This window comes from Balearica regulorum, chromosome 27 (assembly GCF_011004875.1).
Source record: "Balearica regulorum gibbericeps isolate bBalReg1 chromosome 27, bBalReg1.pri, whole genome shotgun sequence".
NCBI classification, from domain to species: domain Eukaryota; kingdom Metazoa; phylum Chordata; class Aves; order Gruiformes; family Gruidae; genus Balearica; species Balearica regulorum.
Genome location: NC_046210.1, coordinates 1,576,393 through 1,590,263, shown reverse-complemented (window position 1 = coordinate 1,590,263; position 13,871 = coordinate 1,576,393). Strand labels below are relative to the sequence as shown.

General features: G+C 51.2%; 1 protein-coding gene across 1 annotated transcript in view; it reads left to right on the top strand.

The window, feature by feature from the left end:
* GOLGA7 (golgin A7) overlaps positions 1-13,871 on the top strand; it is a 128,285-nt gene that overhangs the window by 61,417 nt on the left and 52,997 nt on the right. The window lies entirely within an intron of this gene.

Genomic DNA, 13,871 nt, shown 5'->3' with positions numbered 1-13,871 from the left:
GCTGTTCCCGCAGCCGCCGAGGACGTGCCGGGGTGCCGCAGAGGCTGCCCCGCCAGCCCGGGAGAGGTGATGGTCCGCAGCAGCTCCTCTGCAACCACTTGCCCTATCTAAGAGATTTCGGTGCTTTGAGCGCTGTGTCGGGGACAATTTTCACATTTTGGAGCCCGCTGTAAAGCCAGCAGTAAATAATTTCCAAAAGGATTTGCCTCTCCGGGCATGGTGCAGAAGGCAGCGAGGGAACAGCTTCGGAGCCCTCCTGCTCCCCAGACTGGCCCTCACCCGGCTCAGAGGCTTTCGTGGGGGAAACCCGGGACTCGCTCTGCGCAAAGCACAAGGCCTTTTCCCTTGATATCAATCTCATGGTTTATCCTTTAATTTTGTAAAATAAAAAGAGTTGAATATTTTAAATGAAATGTATTCCTTCGTATGACACAAGGAATTATGAACTGATAAAGATTTCCTATTATCTTATAAAATCTACCACGCCAATCCTTCAGCGAGGCCGTGCCCCTAATTGCAAGCAGATGTCTTTCTCTGCTGACACGTTAAATAGAAGCAGAAAGACCCGCTGCTATCTCCCATCAATAATTTGCACTAAAGCAGAGAACAGATTTTCGCAGAACGGGACTGCTGGAGGAGAAGGGAGATTAAGTTCCTGCAGACCAGGCGTCTGAGCATTACAGCAAAACAAGGCAGCTCGGGAAAACAATGAACTCTAAACAGTCCCTAATCCCAAAGTAACCAAAAGCTTTTCTGAAGGAAAATGAATTTGCTGAAACTAATACTGCCAGAGCCCAAGGAGAGCTCGGTGACTGAGGTAATGCGTCGCGAAGGCGAGATTATCCAGCTGACAAGTCCTCACGTTAGCTCTGCGCGTACACTGGCACGTGCGATACCGGCTTTCGGATGAAACCGGGCAGGAAAACGATGCGACCCCGAGGATGGCACGGCAGCACGGCTCCCAGCCGCCGATCCCGGTGGGTCTGGCTGCTCCAAGCCTCCCCGTTTGTTCTGTTCCTGGGGAACCATCGGGCTCCCGGGCCCCGGGGGATGGAGATGTGCGGCCGGAGGCTGCCCCGTCCCGCGGCACGGCTTTCGGGCACAGCCCGGAGCCCGGCTGTGCTGCAGCAGCCCGGGAATTATCAATAGAAGTAGAAGTGACAGGGTGTTTAGCAAACATTAAACTCAGGAAGCTTAAAAGGTCTTCCAGGATTATTAAATAAACATTTAGGATGAGTGAGAGGAAAGCATATGAAATGGTGAAGAAATTGTAAACACTCCGGAGCAGGCGGTTAGGGGCTACCCTAATTCAGCTGGGCAGCACAAAGCAGTATCACCCGTAACGATGCCTCAGCTCTCCGGCAAGCGTTAATTCAAAGGGAGGGACTTTTATAAACATTTAGCCTGATATTAACATTTTATTACGACCATTTAACATACAACTTCAAACGCGCCATGCCAGCCTGCCTGCAGCCGCGGCGTGAGCGCTCGGCAGAGCGGGGGTCACCGGCAGCCCCCGGCCTCTGCCCGCCGTCCTGGGCTGGGAGCGTGGTCGTTAAACCCGAGCTCGGCCCCGGCAGCTTACACGTGGTGCGAGGAGCTCCCATCGCAGCACCCCGGGAACGCACGGGGATCTCCGAGGGGCCGAGGAAATCCCACCCTTCGTGGTGAAGAAGCGGGGTGCTCGGCTCACAGCCCAAAAACCGGCCAGGGTCCCCTGCCAGCCAGCACCGCCAGCTTGGCAAGGACAGCGCGGCCATCGCCATTGCACGAGCCCTGTGAGAAGGCAACCGGCCACACACAACCACACATTAAATTCCCTTGGGGCTTTCACAAACGAGCTCAGCCTTCTCCAAAGCAGTTATTTACCCTGGCTGTACAATAACTAGGGAGACTGTCTGGGCTGGGTGTCATCACGCAGCCTTGAGGATGACCAATTTAAAGGCATCGCATTTGCATTTGCCTAAAGGGGTTGCAGTTCATTATTTGTGGGGTTTAATGTAGTTCCGAGTATCGTACATGGAAGACTGTACACATGCTCGCCAGCCTGCCAAAGACAAATGCCCTGATCTCTTAATTTCTCTTCAAGTAACAGCAGAGACACTCTCCATCCTCCTTCTGGGGCTATAATTTATTTATACACAACACTACACCTCCTAGTAAATTAATCTCTGAGCCACATTAATAACTCAGGAGTTTGGAGAAAGCCAAGATTGAGGTAGCGAGCTGCAAAAGCAGAGGTTGCTAATAGCGTAACGTGCCCCACGCTGAACTAAGCAAAGGAAAAAGCAGAACAGTTTTAGTAACTGTACCGAGGTACCTCTGCATTTAGGGTTCCTGGTGATGGCTCCAGAGCAGCACGGGACCTAAACGTGCGCACAAGTACCCAGACATTCATCTCCGGTTTTATCATCTCTCTTTCCTATTCCTGCTTGTGAAACACCCCAATTTGTGGCACAAAGTGCCCTTTCAGTACCTGCTAAGCGGCACATGCCCCTACCCAGAACATGGGCTGCAGTCTCAGAGCATCCCGGCCATAAAAACGCATAAATTTGGATTTGTAGAGATCGGAGCCCAGAGAAAAGGCGAAGCAGTTCAGTCCTCCAAAGCGCAAGTCAGGCCTGGCGCTGAGAATGGCTGCGGGAGGGATATTGTCTCGGTAGGCGACGCCTGCCTGCAGTCGGAGCTCTGATGCATTCCCTGCCTTAGCCGCAGCACTGTATCACGGTACACGTTATCGTTTAGGAAGCACGTGGCGATACGGCCACTTCACTTTTTGCCCGCGTTGCACAGAACGATATCCCCGTGAACAATCACGAGGTCTCCCAAACGCAGTCAGGACAGGCAAGTCAGAACATCTTTTCCAGGTACGCGCCGGATCAAGGCAGAGCACGCCTGCAAACGTCGCTTGTGCAACACGCCACGCACCGTTTCGTCAAATACTACTTTCTGTTGCCCCCAACGGACCTTTCTTGTGTAAATTGGGCCTAAGATGGGCAAAGCAGCCGCACGGGGTCTCAAATAGAGCCGGTGCCCGCACCTCAGGGATGGGAGCGGAGAGCTGGACCCCAAAGGCTGCAGGGAGCCCCAGGCCATGCTGGCTGCTACCAGGTACGGCTCCTTCCAGCCATGTCCTGGCTTCCCTCCTCCTCCCTTCTAGAGCAATGGCTTGGCAAACATCTCCGGTTTGTCTCTAAAGGAAAAATGTTACAGACAGCAGTGAATTTCCAAGCTGTGCACATTTCTGCAGAATAGCGGGACTGTTTGCTGATCGCTCGCGGCTCTCAGGATCTTGGCAGGCTGCGAGCGAAGCCCGCTGTGCGGCAAAGCGCCGATGCCGCCGCGTTGGTGAGCGGAGACAGATCCATCACTCCGATGCGCCGAGAGGAGCCGGGGCCAGGCCTCCCCCGGCGCTCGTGGTCCCTGGCACATCGTGCACCCGATGGCAGGGGCGCAGCAGACCCCGCTCCCACCACGCAGACAGCATTCTTGTGGCAGGCTGCTGATCCAGAGGAGATTCCAGCCTCCGTCGGGAAGGTCTTGAAACAAAGCCCTCATTTTCCAAAGGCTGGGAGGCTTCCGCAGAGCGGTCGGCCACCCTGACAGGTTGATCTGCACTCCCTCCCTCGCAGCTCTCGGGGATGCGGCTTTGCTTAGGGAAGCGGCACGCTGCGGAGACCCCGGACCCCGCACGTGGGTCTGTCTGCGGCACGGGCGAGAAGGCTCACGAGAGCAGACAGGCCAGCCAGCTCGTCCCACTCCCCTTCCAAGAAGGACATTCGAGCATGACTTGGACACCTACGGACTATCAAAAGGCAGCAGCTTAGCCAACGGGTAGCATGCTCAGAGGCTCAGATAGGATTAGCCAGAGAAGAAATAATAACAAAACCGGTCTGTTCCTTTGCAAAACAGAGATTTTTAAAAGCACTTGCTAATGATGCTGGAAGACTTTTTTTCCCCCACTTGATCTCATCGGAGGCCTTTCTCTGTGGTGGTGCCGCTGCGGCATGCACAGGGCTTGGCTGGGTATTGCTTGGCTGAATGGAAAAAAAAAAAAAAAAAAAAAATCAAAAAAGAAGAGCCTCTGCGTCAGGGAACAAGTTTCCAAACACAGCTCTGACCTTGGGGTGGAGGTTGGCTTCAATTATGTGTGTGTGTCCTTTTTAAGGGTCATCCAACATGATTCAGTGAGAAAGCCGGAGCAGCCACGGAAACACAGGGGAGCATTTTCTCTGCAAAGCTACTGGGGTTGCGGCGGGGGGGGGAGGCTTTGGAGAACGTTTCAGAAGAGACCCAAAACTCCCCTCAGAAACGATCTCCCCTGTTCACTCGGCAGCCGCTTGCTGCTTGGGCCATTTCTTTAGCCGTGGGGGGGCTTAGGAGTCCCCCCCACCCTCCTGGGCATCGCAGCCTGCGCAGAGCAGCAGCCGCTGCAAATGCAGCTCCGTCTGCCAGTGAAAGGAAGGAGCTTGTTATTTCGGTTGTTACTGTTTCTGTGATTTTTCTGTTATTTCTGCTATTAGTGCTGCAGGATCTGGGTTACCCGTTTGCGTAAAAGCTGATTAAATAGGGAACTTGCAGCGAATGGCGGATGTCCGGCTGATGAGCCCAGATCAGCTGCCTAACTCCAGTCCCAGACTTACCTAGAGGACCCCACGGTGCCCTCGCTCCCAGCTCCCGCTGTTTCTAGCCCCCGTTGTGGCTCAGCTGATGCCGCCCGCAGATTTACCTGCGGATTCACTCACAACCCACAAATCCTCCGCTATCCAAGCGCAACGTAGCTGTCGCACGGCTGCTACGCCCAAGGCAGAGCATTCCTCCTGGCTTCTCGGAGGGATGAGCCACAGCCAAGGCACAGGCAGGGATGGCTGCTCGGGTTGGGACGGAGACCTCCCGTCCACCTCCTGTCCCCAGCCACGCAGCAGTGGACAGAGCAGAGCGAGCACAGAGCAGCGTTTCCCACGTCCGCGCGCCCTCCTGCAGCTCGGGGGCTGCCTTAGCCAGAGGTGGGACCTTTGCATCCATCTATTCTTGATGGATCTTTTTTCCACAAAAGCGTCTGAAAGGAAAGGAGCCATTTCTCTCCCACTTCCTGCTCTGTTCCTCATCTCGGGACGTTACAAGCTCCCTGCCCTGTACGTCTCTCCCGGTCCGTCCTTTGCATGGCCACGCGCAGAAAGACACCTCCAGCTTTGCAGGGGTTTATCTCCATGTTAGAGCATAAACATCTTCCGGGGTTGTGAAAAATGACCTACGGAGCTCTCTGCCACTCCTGGAGGCCATTAGATCCTCAGCCAGGAGTGTGAAAAGGGACGGTCGGCATTTTGCTGCGCCGGGCTGCAACACCGGCGTGTGCCCCAGCACAGGGTGAGGAGATCCGAAAGGGAAGAGGGCTTTGATGTGAATTACTGCTGAGAGGGACCAGCTCACGGTAAACTCAGGACTCCTTTTCCCTTCCAGACGCTGTCACCAAGCTGCCCGGAGCAGCTGGGGTGCGTCACCCCCTCGTCCTGCACAATATTAATCGAGCCCCACATCGGACACACCAGGCTGGTATCTGCTTTTCTCCAGGAGAAGCAATCCTCCCTAATTGCTCAACTGGTCTTTCTAGTCTTGCATTTCCCGGCAGGGGTCAAAGCAGAACGCAGACTGCCAGCAACGTAAAAAAATTAATTGAGGGATGGAAGATGACTTTTGTATAGCATGAAAGAAAACTGTCTTTGTTTATAACTTAACTACAAACCAGAGGCCAGAAACTCAATTAACAGGCGGCACTCAACAGCAGGAATGCTGGAGCAAACAAGATAAACATTATTGGGAGGATAAATTGAGTCACAAAAGGGCAATATTTTATTTTATGCAAGATTCATACTTCAGAAAAGCACAGGCTGCTAGCAAGCCTGAGCATCCTTGTCCTCCTCCCAAATTAGCTGCTGCAGCCCTCACCCAAGTGAGCAGCAGTTTTCCGTGGCCGACACCCCAGAGCTGCGATACACACTGCTGGGAGTCCCAGCGCCCTGCAAAGTGGCCCAGCAAGACCAGAGCATCACCACGTCTCATTCTCAGCCTCCTTGAATAGTGAAACTTGTTTCAGAGTCAGGCCTTGCTCCCACTGAGCACGGGAGTCGAAAAGAAAAAAAGAAAAGAAAAAAAGAAAAGAAAAAAAGAAAAGAAAAAAAGAAAAGAAAAAAAGAAAAGAAAAAAAGAAAAGAAAAAAGAAAAGAAAAAAGAAAAGAAAAAAGAAAAGAAAAAAGAAAAGAAAAAAGAAAAGAAAAAAGAAAAGAAAAAAGAAAAGAAAAAAGAAAAGAAAAAAGAAAAGAAAAAAGAAAAGAAAAAAGAAAAGAAAAAAGAAAAGAAAAAAGAAAAGAAAAAAGAAAAGAAAAAAGAAAAGAAAAAAAGAAAAGAAAAAAGAAAAGAAAAAAGAAAAGAAAAAAGAAAAGAAAAAAGAAAAGAAAAAAGAAAAGAAAAAAGAAAAGAAAAAAGAAAAGAAAAAAGAAAAGAAAAAAGAAAAGAAAAAAGAAAAGAAAAAAGAAAAGAAAAAAGAAAAGAAAAAAGAAAAGAAAAAAGAAAAGAAAAAAGAAAAGAAAAAAGAAAAGAAAAAAGAAAAGAAAAAAGAAAAGAAAAAAGAAAAGAAAAAAGAAAAGAAAAAAGAAAAGAAAAAAGAAAAGAAAAAAGAAAAGAAAAAAGAAAAGAAAAAAGAAAAGAAAAAAGAAAAGAAAAAAGAAAAGAAAAAAGAAAAGAAAAAAGAAAAGAAAAAAGAAAAGAAAAAAGAAAAGAAAAAAGAAAAGAAAAAAGAAAAGAAAAAAGAAAAGAAAAAAGAAAAGAAAAAAAAAAACAAAAAAAAAAAAAAAAAACAAAAAAAAAAAACAAAAAAAAAACAAAAAAAAAAAGAAAAAAAAAAAGAAAAAAAAAAGAAAAAAAAAGAAAAAAAGAAAAAAAAAGAAAAAAAAGAAAAAAAAAGAAAAAAAGAAAAAAAAAAGAAAAAAAACAACAAAAAAAAAACAAAAAAAAAAAAAAAAAAAAAAAAAAAAAAAAAAAAAAAAAAAAAAAAAAAAAAGTACATTCAGAGTTCAGTTGCAGATCAGCAAAGAGCTGAAGCTCTGCCCTAACTTTGGGCATTTCTTTGCACTCCCAGGAGTTCAGCAGGACCTGAGCACACACGGTGCTTTGCACGGTCATAACGTGCCTGAAAGTATTCACGCAGACGGGGGGGGTATATAATAGATGCATTACATTCGGCCCCCGTTTATTATACGACAGAGCTTCGAGAAGCAGCAGGTACATCCAAGACGATACAATGGGAGTATCGCATCCCACGGGCAGCACCTTCCCGGCTCTCAGAACGCCCTACAGCTCCCAGTGAGGCGAAACTGGAGGTTGTCTCCCAGCAAAACAAGGCGTGTCTTAGTTTAGACTGAGCATTTATGCAAATACTCGTCACTTAAGCTAGAACTCGTTATAACAATCAGTATTTGAACTATTTCTAGTGTAAAACGTACCCACAAACTGCACAAACACCGGTCTTTCTGCTCCCAGGGAACGCTGTCAGCAGACACACAATTTCGGATTTAAGCAGCCTCTCATGCTTTCATACTTCAGTAAAGGGCTGTTTGCTCCTCCGTACAACCTTGCACAAGCAGGACTCCAGTCTCTGAGGTTCTTTCCCCACAGTTTCCACTTCACACGTTTCAGCAGACTTGTCAGAGAGCAGAACAACAACTATAAGGACAACAAATGCACCCACGTGCAATAGTTGACTGTGAGTCTCACTTTTTACATGCCCTAAAAACACTTCAAGAATTGCCAGCTCCCTTTTCTAGACAGATGTTACTAGAAACTACTAACGGAACCGAGTTTGCAGATTTTCAGTCAACACACTGACTAGCTTCCTGCATCTCTCCAAACCTACCTGCCGCTCACTCACGCTTTGGTTAGCGACCGCAGAACACCCGGAGGTAAAACACTGGGAGCAGGAGAGCACAAAGCAAAGCGCCAACCTCCACTCCCACTTCTGAACCCCCCCCCAGGCACCCATTCTGAACTGGGAAAAGAAGGAGACCCCAGCAGCAGACCCCAGCCACGGACCATACCTGCTTCCATGGTGATAACACTGCTGCTATCTCTGGCCAAAGGTGCTGTAGGCAGAGAACTTGCTGGTTCCCCGAGCTATCAAACCTCCACGTGCCGCTGGGACCTGGCCCGGGCTGCGACACTGCGGTGGGTTGACCCTGGCTGGGGGCCGGGTGGCCCCCAGAGCCGCTCTATCACTCCCCTCGTTCACCAAACAGGGGAGAAAAAGTAGAACAAAAAGTTTATGGGTCGAGATAAGGACAGGGAGAGATCACTCACTAGTTATCATCGTGAGCAAAACAGACCGAACTTAGAGAGGGAATTCATCTCATTTATCACCAAGCAAAACAGAGTAGAGGAATGAGAAATAAAATCCAATCCTAAAACACCTGCCCCCACCCCTCCCATCTTCCTGGGCTCAACTTCACTCCCGGCTTCAACCTCCGCCCCCCCCAGCGGGGCAGGGGGACGGGGAGTGGGGGTTACGGTCAGTTCATCACGCGGTGTTTCTGCCGCTTCTTCCTCCTCAGGGGGAGGATTCCTCTCATCGCTCCCCTGCTCCAGCATGGAGTCCCTCTCACGGGAGACAGTCCTTCACCAACTGCTCCAGCGTGGGTCTCTCCCACAGGGTGCAGACCTTCAGGAGCAGACTGCTCCAGCGTGGGTCCCCCACGGGGTCACAAGTCCTGCCAGCAAACCTGCTCTGGCGTGGGCTCCTCTCTCCACGGGGCCACAGGTCCTGCCAGGAGCTTGCTCCAGCGTGGGCTTCCCACAGGCCACAGCCTCCTTCAGGTGCCTCCACCTGCTCTGGTGTGGGGTCCTCCACGGGCTGCAGGTGGAATCGCTACACCCCCTCATCCTCCCTCCATGGGCTGCAGGGGGACAGCCTGCTTCACCATGGTCTTCACCACGGGCTGCAGGGGGATCTTGCTCCAGCGCCTGGAGCACCTCCTCCCCCTCCTTCTTCACTGACCTTGGTGTCTGCAGATGTTCTTACATCTTCTCACTCCTCTCTCCAGCGGCAAAAGCGCTCTCTAACTGTTTTTCTCTTTCTTAAATACGTTATCACAGAGGCGCTGATTGGCTTGGCCTTGGCCAGCGGTGGGTCCGTCTTGGAGCCGGCTGGCATTGGCTCTATCAGACACAGGGGAAGCTTCTGGCAGCTTCTCACAGAAGCCACCACCCCTGTAACCCCACCGCTACCAAAACCTTGAACACAAACACGTTCACACCACTTGGCCATTCCTCCCCTGATGAGCCAGTAAATTGCTTTGATCAAAATAACCTGAGAGCCGGAGGCAGGGCTGGCTGGCCGAAGAGGGCGGGAGGTTCCAGGAAGCGTGCCTGCTCTCCCTGCAACCAGCTCCAGCAATGGCAAACTTTTTCTAGGACGTAACAGGAAGGCAATTCCTGCGGATAACGCTGTTTGCCGCGAGGGGTTCGCGGCTTTCCTTTATTTGCATCGGTGTGAGCTAAAATGAGCCTCAGCTAGCTGGCGTACAACAGGGATATTTAGTGGGGAAGAACTATATAGATAAAATACTGTAATCCAGCAGTAGCGATTTGACAGTAGACTTTTCTGTCTCCAACGTTGTGGATCTAAGATTGAAACTTTTGCATCATCCCTTGCTAGGCAGCAGCAGCGAGATGCTGCATCTCACAAGGAGACAATGCACTGGGGCCCTGGGATGTCAGCACCGCATGGAATGAGGAATGCAACTGAGACAGAAAAGGCAATAATAAAAACAACTTTCAAAGAAAAGAGGCATTTTATTGAGGGGTTTCTTGTTCCAATCATGGAAGAGAGAAAACAGAAGCCATAATGTGTTTATATCAACCACAAGTTTAAAACAAAGTAAAACAATCAAGTACAGATTTTTTCATCAAAACACGCTGTGAGAAGAGCAAGCAGCGCTCTGCTGGCACAGGCGTTGTGCTCGTGCAAGAGGCTCCCACAGACAGCACGGTCGTCTCGCCCCGCTCACGTGCTCATGCCTGCACTGAGGCACTTACACAACAGCAGCGCTCCTCACCAGGGCCCGTGCGCTTCTACGGGCCCCATCACCATTATATTTCGAGTATTTGCCCTTCAAGAAATAGTCTGCAAGTAGCTTGAGCTGTTCTCACATCTCCGAGGTAAATGAGGTAAGCGAAGCCCTTAAATCAGCGCAGAGCTCTGCCAAGCACGGAACAGCCCCTCTGCCCCTTTTATTCCCGACACCCGCCGGTGCGTCCGTACAGACTGGATGTGTTGGGGGAAGCAGGGCTGTTCCCCGTGCCCTCGCTGCCCTCCCGCCCCTGCCTGCCTCCCTTCAGCTCCTCCTGCACGTTGCTCCTGCTCCCCCAGAAGCCCGGGAGCCACGTACTTTCCCAAAAAGCAAAGCAAGACGACAAGCCCCAAAGCGTTTAGGAAGGCAGCTGTCCTTTACTCGCTACCCGGGCTGAACGACAGCCGTCGGGCGAGGATGCACAGCTCCCCGTTACCTGAGCTGTGCACGGCACGGATCCCGGGCGACGTGGGAACCTGCCTCCCGCTGACGGCAGCCCACGTCCCGCTGCACTGCTCAGCAGCCCCGGTCCTTCCCCACCGCTCAGCCCCGGTGCCTTCCTCCCTTCTTGGCTGCTCCGCTGCAACTACCCAGCTCGCCGCAACCCAACCGCACCACGATCCCGCGCTCCGCGCAGCGACGTGCTGAAAGGCGGCACGTGCCAACTCTCCGCACGATAACAACGGTTCTTAACTGCGGGGCTCCCCTTGATCCCAGCCCTGCGCGACCCACCCCGCGCGCCTCTCGCACCCCCCAAACGTCCTCAGAAGCCTGATGAGCTGCAGGCTGCGCTGCAAGACAAAGTCTCTGGGTCTCGGCTCCCGCAGCAAGGATGGATCACTGGGGAGTTTGAGGCTTGGCCCGTGAAAAGCATCCTCCCTTCCCCATGTCCAGAAAGTTACCGCCGTAGGGACGTACCGGCGTACGGCAGGGTGCTCTTTGGGGCTCAGGACCGTAGGAGGCTCAGGCAGCGTCACCTCTTGTCTGCGGATAGGGAGGGTACCCACAGGCACTGCCCATCCCCACTGGGTCTATGGACTCTTGTGAACTCAAGAACCGCCCGATTTTGCCCCAACATCCTATTATTGAAAAGCTATGGCAGTCTTCCTTCAATAAACTGAAACTGTAGCACGGGCAGAGCGAAGCCCCAACACTTTTCACTGACGTGAAGCCAAAGAGAACAGGACAATAACGAGAACGGCTGAACGGCCAAAGGTTTCCTTGTGTAAATCATATTATACTGAGCTGAACGCAAGAGCAGAACATGCCAAAAAACTCACGTGGGGATTTCCCTGAACAGGACCAACGGTCTCGATCTCACCGCCTGCGTGACAAGTAACACCGGCGTCACGGCCAGAACATCACATCACCGCTGTGAGCAGACAGCACGTGCAGGCGGAGGGACCCCGACAGCCTCCTGGGGTCTGCCTCAGCCCAGCACACCCTCAAACCACGCACGCTGCAACAACCCGCGAAGGCACCAAGGCAGGTTAGAAAACAGCATCTCTTTATAAAAAGGAGGGGTGGGGGGGGGATCACATTGTAATTGATTAACTCAGCGATTTTAGTTAAGTGAATAGCGATACATGGAAGAAAAAGCATTAAAAAAAAAAAGAACCGATATTAGACTTAAAAATAAATGTAAGTCGTAACATCAACAACTGCTAAAATAACGTAACATGAACACGCTGCCGAAATTTGTTGGTTAAAAACCAAGAGCACCGAACATTTTCACAGCGTCTGAACTTTTACGCGCATCAGGGAAGTGGAAGCTGACACGGATTTCGCAGAGTCAAGTTTGTCCGAATTAAACCCACTGGTGCTGGGGGTCTCCGGTGCCCTCGGGGGTGCAGACTAAGGCGCGTTGCGGCCATGGCGGGGGCTCGAGGGTCGCAGGCGGCAGGGGCTGGGGCTGACTCCTGCCCGTCCATCGAGGCACACCAGTGTGCATCGCCGGGCAGATATCCATGTTATCTGTCGCTCTCAACGTATCCATAGCTATTAACTAATTAATATTTCCTGAAGGATACGGAGATGTATTCTGGGGGGGGAGGGGGGGGAATGTGTGTGTGAAACTCGCTGGATATTTTCTCTTAAAGCTTCTGCTCTTGGAAACGGATCTGCTGCTGCTTTGCCAACGCACGGCTGTGCCTCCGCAGAGGGAGCGCTCACCGGGGCCGGGCAATGCACGCTGCAAACACCGGACGCTCCTTTCCTCCATCGGCGCGTGCAGGGTCTCCTCCCGGTGCCGGCGTGGGTTTTTCGGTCCCTCTCTCCTACTGACTCCACGTTCACCTTTCCATGAGGCGGCGATTTCACAGCATCGCTCGCCAAACCTTCTCATTGCAACCCCTGAAGTGACAGCCCAGGGGAAAAAAGCTCCTATTTCCAGACATTTAGCATGTGCTTCCACACCAGATTTCTTTTCTAGTTTAAGAGCTGCGTTAGCCTTCATACTGCTAATCGTTACATCCGTCAGCCTTTAAAAGGTGTAAGAATATTCGGAGAAATAAAAAAAATCGCGCCAGCTACAGTAACGAAAAGCCTCACGCTTTTGTTCGCTGCCCAGAGGAGATTATTCTCTACAGTGCTGATTTGCATTGGTCTTTTACATTTTTTTCTCAAAACTTCCGAACAAAAACACAGTCCCCTGCCATCTGCCACATTTTTCTAAATTAACTATCTAAAATAACATCAAAACACAATGTAAAGATACCATAACTGCTTACAAGGTGACGTTACACCAAACACATTTCTTTTAGCGCTGTTATTTTTATCAAAAGCCTCCGCATACCAAGAGAGCACCAGGGAAGCGGAGTGACAACCAGTCAGCCGGATCCACGCGGGATCACAGAGATCACAGAGCAGTTTGGTAAGAGAACGGTAAAATTCCTTCCCGGATACTTGGAAACGTCCAAACCACCACGTCTGAAACACGACACGCCAATCCGCTCAGCTTGATCGGCTTTTCAAGGACAAACGTACGGGGTCGGAGGGGCGTTTGAAGTAACTGACAGAGCAACTAGTAACATACAATTATATTATGCTTTAAGTAGGTGATTACAGGGATAATTTGCTCCTCCCATGGGTAGCTCCGAGGCATGGGGTTTCTTCAGCCTGAAGGATTCGCACCAATCCTTGCACGACATCGGCCGCGCGCCCTGGTCCAGGGCCGTCGCTCCTCGCGTCCCCGTGCACCCCGCGGGGCAGGGGCTCCCCGGCAGGCTGGGCTATGGCCGTGGGGCGATGCACGGAGCGGTCACGAAGAGCAAAACGCATCACTCGTGGGCACTCTCTTGCTACGAGTTTTTCTGAACTACTTGCGCAGCAAAAAGCACCAGCGGCATCACCAAACTCACGTGCGTCGTTTCACGCGCGGTACCGGAGCAAAGAACAGCCCCGCCGTTCACCCGCCTCGGGATCCAGGCTTTCAGGCTCAAGATCCACCGGTGGAAAGCGGGCTTTCTGAGCAGCAAAGGCTGCCAAGGGCTGAAAGCGTCTCTAAGCACATGTGAACTGGTTTGCTCTTTGATTTGATGCTTCCTGCTGAAATATGTATTTTTAAAATAGTAAATCGACAGCCAATTACACAGCAGGTTTCTAGAGGCGGCCGGGACACCCACCAGCAGCCTGGGTGACGGCATGAAAACCCCAGCCCAATTAAACATTTAAGCATCTCTCTCACGCGAAACCAATTCCTCGTCCGTGTTGCCGCCCGGCTGCGGAAGGAAACGTGGTGGGGGTGGAGGGTCC